The sequence below is a fragment of the Prionailurus bengalensis genome, chromosome C1 (genome assembly GCF_016509475.1).
Source record: "Prionailurus bengalensis isolate Pbe53 chromosome C1, Fcat_Pben_1.1_paternal_pri, whole genome shotgun sequence".
NCBI classification, from domain to species: Eukaryota; Metazoa; Chordata; class Mammalia; order Carnivora; family Felidae; genus Prionailurus; species Prionailurus bengalensis.
Genome location: NC_057345.1, coordinates 80,032,638 through 80,043,901, shown reverse-complemented (window position 1 = coordinate 80,043,901; position 11,264 = coordinate 80,032,638). Strand labels below are relative to the sequence as shown.

At 43.4% G+C, this 11,264-nt stretch overlaps 1 long non-coding RNA gene and 1 other non-coding gene across 2 annotated transcripts; one reads left to right on the top strand and one right to left on the bottom strand.

Moving 5' to 3' along the window:
- Positions 1–5,061: 5,061 nt before the first annotated feature.
- TRNAR-UCU lies at positions 5,062–5,146 on the bottom strand. Its single transcript is given in 2 exon segments — positions 5,062–5,097; positions 5,110–5,146. It is a non-coding gene; the product is annotated as a tRNA-Arg (tRNA).
- Positions 5,147–9,652: 4,506 nt separating this feature from the next.
- LOC122479612 lies at positions 9,653–10,952 on the top strand. Its single transcript, XR_006296378.1, has 2 exons — positions 9,653–9,772; positions 10,579–10,952. It is a non-coding gene; the product is annotated as an uncharacterized LOC122479612 (long non-coding RNA).
- The last annotated feature ends 312 nt before the right edge of the window (positions 10,953–11,264 follow it).

Genomic DNA, 11,264 nt, shown 5'->3' with positions numbered 1-11,264 from the left:
CCAGAGTGGGGACAGAAAGCACACATTGAATAGTCACACTGCTTCCTACCTAAAAAGCTGTTCAGTGGTTTCCCACTCACTACCTTTTCTGTCAAGTCCACAGTCCTTAACATGTTTGTATAAGACCTCCAGGACACAGTGCCTGCTGGAATCACTGTAAAGAGATACTTTGTTTACATGTTTCTCCACTCTTAACAGGAGGAGCTTCTAAACAGTGTACTTATGCCTGAGATCCAGCATATAGTAAAATGTAAGTAGTCAATAAATGTTGGATGAAGTTCAGAAAATCTTTAATGGTAAGTAGTATCACAAGGCTGCCCATATGAAAGTGATCTAGGGAACAGACAAAATGTTTTTTTCCCCTTCATCATTAACATTAGGTTTTGTTTTTGTTGTTTTTTTCTTTTGCTTTACCCTTTCAAAACTTAACTTTTTTATTACAAGGATAAGATAGACTTCATATGAAAAAATTCAAACATTACAATGAGATATAAAAAAAGAAGGCCCACAACCCCATATCACTGTTCTTCCTGCTCCAGCATTGTTAACTGCATATGATTCCAGAAATTTTCTACGCACATACAACCATAGTAAGACACATTATTACTATTATTATTAGCATTATTTAGCCCAAGAGAATCATATTAAACATGCTCATTTTCATATTGGCTTTCTTCATATAATCTTGGATATTTTTCCATAGTATACATAAATCTTCCTCATTTTGTAAAGGTCTGCATTGTATTCAATTATATGGCTCTACTATACTTTCTTCAAACAATTCAATTGTTTTTTTAATTTTTTAATTGAAGTATAGTTGGCATAGATCAGTTTCAGGTGTACAACATGGTGATTTGACAATTCCATACATTAAGCAATACTCACCATAATAGGTGTAGTTACCATCTGTCACCATACAAAGTTAATACAATATTGACTATATTCCTTGTGCTGTACTTTTCATCCCTGTGACTTATTTTATAGCTGACGTTGGTACCTCTTAACGTCCTTTACCTATTTATCGCCCATCCTCCCACCCCCAACAACCACCAGTTCGTTCTGTGTATTTAGGAGACTGTTTCTGTTTGTTTTCAAACACTTCACTATTGATAGACATCTAGGTTATTTCCAGTTTGGGGCCATTCTAAATAATGCTGCATTTATGGTATATGAACAAATGTCAATCTTTCTAAATATGCAAAAACTGCAAAATACTAGAATACCAAAATAAATATACATCACAACCAAGTAGGATTCACTTCAGGAATGCAAGAAAGGTTGAATATTAGAAAATCTCTCAATATACTGCACAATATTATAGATCAAAGGAGAAAAATTTCCACAGATTACTGACAACTAGGTATAGTTTCTTAATGTGATAAAGTGTGTGTGTGTCTGTGTGTGTGTGCACGCCAACCCCAAAAGCTAGCATCATGCTTAGTGGAGAAGCATTCCTATAATGATCGGAAACAGGACGACTCAGTCTACTGTCACCATTATCACAAAAATGAACATTTTCTAGAGATACTAGCAGATGCTATTACAAGAGAAATAATAATGAGGCATAAAAAACAAAGATAATACTATAATTATTTGTGGGTGATAGATTTCCAAAAACCACAATGTAGTTCACTGAAAAAACTTTTCCTTTTAAAAAAGTGAGATATAATTCACATACCATAACGTTCACCCCTTTAAAATGTGTAGCTCGCTGGGATTTTGTATATTCAGAGTTGAGCAATTGTCATCACTCATTCCAAAACATTTTTATCACTCACAAAAAATCCCATTAAATACCCATTAGCAGTCACTTCATATTCCCCTTATCCCCAGCACTTAGCAATAACTAATTTACTTCCTGTCTCAATAGATTTGCCTATTTCGAATATTTTATTTAAGTAGAATCATATAATATGTGGTCTTATATGACTAGTTTCTTTTACTTGGCAGAATGTTTTCAAGATTTATCCATGTTGCAACATGAATCACTATTTCATTCCTTTTTATTGCTGGATAATAATATTCCACTGTATGGATACACCATATTTTGTTTATCCACTCATCACTTGATGGACATTTGGGTTGTTTCTACTTTTTGTCTATTAAGCATAATGCTGCTATGAACAATCGTACAAATTTTTGTGTTAACACAGGTTTCACTTCTCTAGGAGTGAGATTGCTAGGTTCTATAGTAACTCTGTACAAATTTTTGACTAACTGCCAAACTTTTTTCCAAAAAGATACCACCATTTTACATCCCCACTTCTCCACATCCTTCCCAATGTGTGTTATTGTCTGTCTTTTTTATTCCAGCCATCCTAGTGGATGTGAAGTGGTATCCCATAGTTTGGAACTGAAAAGCCATTTTAAATAGTAAAACAGTTCAATTAAGATGGCTACATATAAATTTATTATTTAAAATATCGAAAGCCTTCTTATATACAAACAATAATCACTTAGAAAACATAATGGAATAAAAGACTCCAACAAAAAGGATAAAGTAGGAATAAAGTTAACAAATAATTCAAGATATATAATAGAAAACTTTTACATACTCCTGAAAAGCAACTGAACAAATGGAAAGGCATAGGTGTTCTTTTTTTCCCTCCTTTCTGCTCTTAAATAGTAAGATTCAACATAATCAGTTCAATTCTCCCTATATTAATCTATATATAACATGACTCCAATACAAATATCTCCTAAGATTAGAACCAGACTAGCTGTAACTAAAGCTCATGTGAAAAGGCAACGCAGAATTATGGTTTTACCCAAAGACCCAGGCTTCCTGGGTTCCCATCCTGGCATACTGCTTATTATTAGCTGTGTATTCCTGGTCAAGTTACTTAACCTCTCTGTTTCAGATGCCCCTTCCACGAAAGGGGATAATATCTACCTGGTAGAGTTGTCAGGAGGATTAAATGCCTTAAAATGCATAAAGCACTTAGAATAGTACCTGGTATATAATAAATGCTAAACAGGTGCTAGTTATTAACATTATGTGGGAAAAACAATTCAAGAATAGCTGAGGAAAAAATTTTCAAAAAATGTTATGAGAAAGGATTGGCCCCATTAGACATAAAAACAGCACAGTTCTGGTGAATCAGAATGAAGACAGATCAATGGAACAGAATAGAGAATCCAAGCACCCCAATGCAAGTGGAAATTTAGAAAATGATAAAATAGGCATTTCAAATAAATGAGTATATAGAAAAGAAGAGTTAGGGTGTTCATTACCAGTGATTCTGGGACCAAATTCCCACCTTACCCTTGATACAAAAGTATATTCTGGATGAAATTAAAATTTAAGTATAAAAATAAAACCAGATAAAGCACTAAAATAAAACATAATGAAATTATTTAAGAATCTGAGTGCAGTATAACCCCAAACCTAGAAGCCATAAAGGAAAAGACTGATAAATCCAAATATATGAATTTCTGTAAGGCAGTAAAATAAAATACTATATAGGAAATCAAAAGACAAATCAATTGAATAATTGTAACACATATAAACAAAGGACTGGTTTCCAGAATATGTAAAGAACTACAAACCAATACCAAAATGACCAACTATGCAATAGAAAAATGAACAAAACCTAAGAACAGATAAATAACAAAAAAGAAATACAAATCATTCCCCATATGAAAAAACGCTCAGCTTTCCCTCGTAATGAAAGACATGAATTGACACTACAACTAGAAACCATTTTTCACCTGTTTGATAACACATGGGTCTGTGAGAGTAAAGTGGATACAATCTCTAGGAGAGCAATTTGGCAATATCTATCAAAGAATGAACAAACAAACCCTTGACCCAACAATCCAACTTCCTAGGAATCTATCCTATAGATATACTTGCACTTGTCTACAACAATGTAAGAACAAGCATGTTCACTGAAGCATTGTAACAGGAAAATATTTACACCTGAATTTCCAACTATTGAAGACTGTTAAATCATTACAATACATACCTACAATGGAACAAGGCAGGTCTACCTATATTAATAAGTGAAAGAGCAAGTGTAGCATACTACCAATTGTATATCAACAACATCAACAGAGACAACAGATATAAAAATTGACACGTGCATAAAATACATTTGAAAATATTTCCAAGAAACCATTTTCGCTAATGGTTATAAAGAGAATTGAAAGGCTTATAAGCTTATATAAAGCTTATAAAGAGAATTGAAAGGCTAAGGTATAGGAACAACAATGCTTACTTTTCTCTGTATGTTTTTTGACAATTTTGGATTTTCAATTTTTTGCATCAAATTTGTTACAGTGAATTTTGAAAAGCCCATTCATTGATGTACTTGCATTTAGTGAGGTGGAACCCTAATCACATGCAAACCTATGAGTTGTCGGAAGAGATGCAAGATAGCAATCCCTGCCTGGAGGAGCTGACAGGCAGAACGGACCTGGGACTCGGTTCCTAGCACTGGAATCCTGGGATTGAGGAGCGGGCGTTCTTACCAGAAATGCAGATTCCTGGGCCCCATCCCCAATCGACTCCATTCGAGGCCCTCAATGACGCCCAGGAATCTGCATTTCTGACAGGATCCTACTGGGGATTCCGGTACGTGACAATTTTGAAGCCTCCGGGACTGGAAGGGCAGTCAGCCTGCACAGCGCAGGTCACGGTGTAGGCCCATTTTCTCATCCTTCCCGCGCCCTCCCTAGCGCTCACCGCCGCGCTCCGAGCTAGGGGTTGTCAGCACAGGAGCGTGGGGGACACTCCTCCGGAACAGCCGAGACCCGGGCCAACTTTGGGCCGAAATGGCGAGGCCTCGCTTGGGCCACCGGCCGGAGCCGTTCCTCCCAGGTCCTGGATCAGGCTCCGCTGTCAGCTGGGCCCAGATCCTGAGCCACAGAGCTGAGGAAGCGGGGCGGGGGGCGAGCGCACTTGCGCGAGCGGCTAGAGATGGAACGGCCGCAGAAGCCCAATGCAGAAGGAGAAAGGGCAGAGATGGAGAGGCAAGTTCAACCGTTTAGGGAAAAAAATAACGGGGAGAGAAACGATGGGGTCAGAAAATAATTTCGGGGGGGAATCGGGAAAAACTGCGACTCCGCCGGGACTCGAACCCGGAACCTTTGAATGCCTTCAGCCTCTAGAAGTCCAATGCGCTATCCATTGCGCCACGGAGCCACCTGTTGGAGTCCTCGCGCATCTGCTGTGTTAAGCCAGAGGCGACGGCCCCGCGCCCTTCCCACCGCCCCCTGAGCCGTCCCCCCAGCCATCCGTCTGTCTTGCCGAGACCACGGTATTGCTAGCCTGGGTAGCGACCACCAAACGTGAGCCGAAGGCGCCCGTCCTTCCCCAGCGGCCGCCTCACACGAGGTCGCCGAGCCCTGCGACTCCGCCGGGCCCCAGCCGGTCGGTCCGAGGGCTGCCAGAGCCGGGTCCTGGGCCTACCCGGGGCGCCGCCGTATCTGGCCGCTCAGGACAAATCACACCCTCGCTCTTCCTCCCCGGTCCCTTCCTGCCCCGAGCGCCCCCGCCTACCGGGTCTCTCCGGCGGCCGCTCCCGCCCCGCCCTGGCCCCGGCGACACGGAACCAGGCCGGCCGTTGCGCCGTTAAGCCGGGCCGGTAACGCCGGGCACTTACGTCGCACCTTTTAGCCGCCGATCTCGAGCGGCGGCCCCTCCCGGGTCCCTGGCTCTTCCCTGGCGGGCCGCGGCGACGTCTGTGTGCGTGCTTGTGCGTGTTTTATTTGCGCAGGGTTCGGTAAAACGGGGTTTGGGTTGCATTTCGCTCCCCACAGACCCAGAGCCGAATTTCTGAGGTATCCGGGCTCTGGTGGACTGAGGGGGGCGACGCGCCCCGCGCCTGGCATCCTCTGAGAGCTTGTCCGAGGGCCGGGAGCTGTGTCCGCGGGCGCCGCGCGGCCGCCCCCAGTCCGCGCCCCAAGACCACGCGGTTGCGTGGGCGGCAGCCATGAGGGTGGTTGCGCGCGTGGGAGCGCCGGGAGCATGCGTGTGCGGGTGCGTGCGGCTGGGGGGCGCGCGCCCGAGCGCTGCCGCGGGGTTCCCGGGGCGGGGGGAGGCGGCCAAGCCAGTGGCTCCTCGGAATGGCGTGGTCGCCACGAATCAGGTGGGTGATGGGGGAGGGGGCCTCAGTGCCCCAGTAGTCCCCAACAGCGCGACCCCGAAGCCACTTGAAATAGACAGTCTAAGTAAATACTGCGTGGTTGCTATGCAACCGCTGCAGACAAAACCCCAGGGCCTCCCTCTTCAATCAGTTTGCGGCTTTCCGAGCCCCGCCCACGTAGAAATTTCGGCTCTGCCGCTGTGCGCGCTCTTCAGGTCGGTTCTCGGCCCACCATTGCACCAAACCACCAGCAGCCACAGCTCACGCCATGCCTCACGCCATTCGTCCCTGCCTAGCATCATCAGGCATCAAAGCAGAGTAGTCTCTCAGTGTTCTAAAGAGGGAAAGGGAGCTCCCAGGAAGAATGTAGTCTGGTAGGGATCTTTCCATTCTTATTTAACTCCTCAACGGTGCTATGAGGCAGCTACTATTGTCCCCTTCAGAAAGAAGGGACACTGCAACTAAGAGAGGTTAAATTAATTGTGTAGGGACACCCAGCTAGTAAGTATCAAGAACTGTGAAGAATCTGAGATTTTACCCTCTTTGCAGGCTAACACGTTAGCTTGTCACAGCTTCATGGATGCTGACAGAGCACACGAGAGTATTGGGTCATAAATGAAAGACTGTTACAGCAAAAGCAGTAGCCGCAGTGTCAACGTGTTTGTGTTGGGTTCCGAACCCCAATTCTCACAGGAATGAAGCAGATGGGCCCAGATGGATGCTTGCACACAAAATGGATTGCATTACAGGAGAGAAATGCTAAACTTGGGGAACCCACCATTTTATAGCAAGCAGTAAGCAAGACTGCTCTTTGTCCTATGGGGAGACACCCTCAAGTTTGCTCACTATAAGCACAACCCTGAGAAATGGCCCAAGTGAGCAGGCTTTTGCATCTTAGTGCAAGGATCCTTAGTGTGCAAGGATTCTGAGGGCCCATGGTTGCCTGTCTCTCCAAACAGTTAGTGGCAGGACCCTGATTGCTGTCAGGCCTGTTTCATTCCACCATAATATAAGCAACATTCCTTGACAACAAGCATTTTATGTATAACATTGTTATGCCCTCTTTAATAACGATTAATGAAATAAAATATGTCTTTGCAAGCATCAAGGAATTCTTACATGTGCAAAATTAGCCTGTAAAATAGAATATGACTTTAAATCATATTTACAAAAATCTTTACTGAACTCTGCAATGTACCAGGCACTTGTGGCATCTGTCTTCACTGGTTCTTGGAGTTGAACATGGAGGAACAGAGGAAGAGACAGGTGTTCAGTGCCCCTGTGGAAACACTTTGCAGAGGAATTTTGTCTGGAGGTGTTGGTGCCAACTCTCAAATGATGAGTCATTGACATAAGTAACAATTCAGACTCATATATAAAAGTTCTGCGTAGGGGACATTGGGAAAGAGACAGCGTGCTAGAGGATGATGTGTGTGTTCCTTATTCCACTTGATGAATCAAACAAAGAATTTTGGGTATTTGATTCCTTTTACTAGTTGAGATCAAAGCTCCTTCTCCTGTCATGGAAAACACTACCAAGATACAGGGTTAGCAGACAGTGTGGGAAAATGAGGCTTGTAACAAACTCTGCTAGCAATCGAGGTTGTACTTTTTACCCCCTACAGTTAGAAGACTGGGAAAGCCACAGTGGAACAAGCTCTGTGTGTGTTCTATGATAATTAATAAGCGCTTTATAGTGAATCTAGCTTCAGAGACAGTAATGTTAGCACGTAAAGGGAATGAAAATGTGTATTTAGTTTCCATCTGAGAAGAAAGATTCAGTAGGTTTTAAGGTCTTAAGCCTTTCCTAACTTTAAAAGATGAATTTTTTCAGACAGTACATACAGTAAACAGCAGCCATTATAAAACCTGAGCCAAGAATTACTCCAAGTAAAGAAAAAAATTACCTCTTCCTTCCTGCCAACAGAGGGAGCCAAAGCACAAACTGTAACCACCTCCACTCAGGCTGATCACGCCCAATTCTAGTTTCCTGAACAGCAAAGCCCTAAATTAAATAGAACTTCATTTTGGTGTTTTAAAGTTCAAATCCATTATACATCCCTGGGAGACTGCAATAACACTTTTCATGTTTGTACAGCAGAATTATTTTTAAGTTACAATGTTGTTCTATTTGCAGTGCTTACTAGTAGCTCCAGCCTCCCCCAGAAGGCCTAGAAATCTACAGTGTTGTGTATTTTTGCTAGCTTTGCTTTGCTTCAGAGGGAGAAGGTCATTGGAGTATGGATTTAACTCAGTTCATGGAGTGTTTAGGGAGGATATACCTGGGTCTACTGTGGGAGACAGAGTGGAAGTTTAAGACACAATCCAAGGAGACTTCCAATTCCTTGGGAGAAATGTGACCAATGAAAATGAAGCAATACGCAAATAATGCAGTACAGCATATGAAAACAAATGGCAAAGTGTGATAGGCACCCCTGCCAATGTAAGGTTTTTGAGTTTGCACTCGCAAGTAATAAATATGTACTACTATATTAATTATAAGCATACCCCAATTAGAAGTTTTAGAAGGATGAGATTTTTAAAAAAAAGTAAAGATGCTGAGGTTTGGAGCACAGACTGTAAAGTCACACTCCTGGTGTTCACATCCTGGCTCTGACTCTGATTTGAAAGACATAATCCTCAACTTCCCAGAGCCTTTCTTTCCTCATCTGAAAAAATCCCAAAGTTGTTTTGAGGATTGCAGAAATTGATCCTTGCAAGGGTTTATCTCAGGCCTGGCACATGGTAAGTGTGTAACAAGTGTTTGCTGTTATTATTAGCAAGAAACTCTCAATTAAGAAAAAAAAAAAAGCCACATCCTAAAGGAACAAACCAGAGTTCAGATACAGCATCAGCTAAATTTGTCACAACCCACGACCCAGCTCCCACTGGACTGTAGACATCATGTCTGTTACCAAACAGAACACCCAGCCTCTCAGTCTGAAAGCTGGAAACATTTACCTTCAGCTTCATGATTTCCTCAGTTCTGTCTCAAAGAACCTTGAGTGGATTCTTATTTCTACTTGTGCAACCGCATGGTTTTCCAAAACGAAAACTTTTTGCCAGACAAAATCCCTCAACATTTAAATGATGGCCCTTTTCATCCTAAAAAATCTTAGCACGGAAGTATTAGCTGGACCAATAACCAAACTACATAGGTGGCAAGATGGGAATAAGGAAAAGAAAATAAAATTTTCCAAGATGAAGAAATATAGACATTAGGACAGAAAAGAAGGACGAATAGGCCCTTACAGAAGTACCGTGGGGGCTGAGGAGATAAATGTGTTGGGAGATTAGTTGGACAGGTAGGATTGAGGCCAAGTGTGACAAAGCAGCCTGGGCAGGCCTGGTTCAGGATGAGGAATGTGGATGTAATGCAACAGGCAATGGGGAGCTACTAGGTTCTTTTGGTGTGTGCTTTAGAATGACTGACTGGGCTTTAGAAAATGATTTAGGAGGTGGCGTGCAGACTGAATGGGGGTGCGGGGCAAGGGTCAAAGAGACCATTAAATTTCATTAAATGCATACTTGGTGTTTTCCTATGCTTCTTCATCTCTTCAGCAAGTGATGATTGAGGGTCTACATGAGATCCAAAGAAAAAAGACACGTGCCTAGTTTATAAGCCTAATCGAAATGAACACAGATACACAACCAACTGTGATGCTGGCTCAAGAGGTCTCCAGGTGAGGTACAGGTGGAACGGGACTTCAGGGGAGAGAGATTTCATCCAGAGAGAGGGAATTAGGGAGGAAGGCCACATATGAAAACATTCTCTAACCTACGCCCAATTTGTGCTCAGGGATACTGGCAGGGATTAGCATACAGCCTGGGGGATGTGAGGAAGAAGACCAGACAGTCTGGGAAAATGGTAGAGGCTGAGCAGTCCAATGCATGGTGTGAAAAAGGGTCGAGCTAACTTGGCCTTGGTTGCAGCTAATTTGGCCTTGGTGCTAGTAGAATAGGTCACTGGGGTTCAGGGTGCCAGTGACAAAGTCAAGTGTGGGTCAGTTCCGTGGTTCTGTGCCATCAGCCCATTCTCAAGAGCACAAGAATCACAGCTGAGGATAAATGGAACATGATCGAGCCCTCAAAGGGAAGGGCTTGGGAAGAGCTGGTTGAAAATCTCAGACCAGTAGGCTGGTGTTCGGGGGAGGGGGGTCTATTTACAAAGGGAAAGTGGGGTAGAAGCAGGTCTTCATGTTCTGAGGAAGGCAGCGCCAGCTCTGGACCTTGTGGCTGGGTTGACTGGGTTGCTGAGCAGGTTGCTAAGCAGAGCAGAGCTCAGGAAGGATGTAGGACCATCCTGCAGGTGGCAGTCACCATCTGCTGTTGAGAAGGCTGGACAAAGGCCAAGCCTGACCCTAGTCTGGGTTTGGTCAGGCTTTGCGCCTGCAGATAGCACATTTGTTCTTTTACGCATTGAGCATGGCTAAATGTGGGGCTCCGCACTCGTTGTGTTTTGTTTTGTTTTGTTTTGTTTTGTTTTGAGCTCCTCAGGTGATTTTCATATGCAGCCAAGTATGAGAACAAATGCTTTCTGCCCATTCCTACTACAGTGATAACCATGGCCCAGGAGCATCAGCAGAGCCTGTAAGATGGACAGAAATGCAAGGTCTCAGACCTTCCCCAGACCTGCTGAAATAGAATCTGCATTTTTTTTTCTTCAGGGCAGGTGGAGTGTGGTGTTTTTCCAAGGGGGCAAAGAAGGCTCACAGGATGCAATATGTGGCTTAGGGTATGTGTGGGGGTAGTTTGTGGGGCAAGGAGAGGATGAGCTGGGGTGGGTGAAACCATAATCTGCATTTTAATAAGATCCGCCAGGTGATTCATTTGCATTAAAGTTTGAAAAGCACTGGTTTGGGATTTAGGTATTCAGACTCTCATTAGTCCACTTGGGCTTCTGTTATCAGCATTAATTTAAATTCTCAAGGAGATCTCAAAACTACATCAGAAAGCTCAGGACCAATCTGATTTATTGGCCCAAAACATCAGCTCAGAGGAAATTATGCCCTTTTACTTCCCACTGTGTGGGGAATTGGGGAAGGAAAGGTATGTTGTTAATGACGTCCAACAGAACCTGGGTTGAGTCCATTCCAGGATTGGCAGAAGAATCACTCCAGGCTGCCTTTCTCCTGAGTCAGACTGAGGGACAAGGCTTATGAGTGAGAAGGAAAT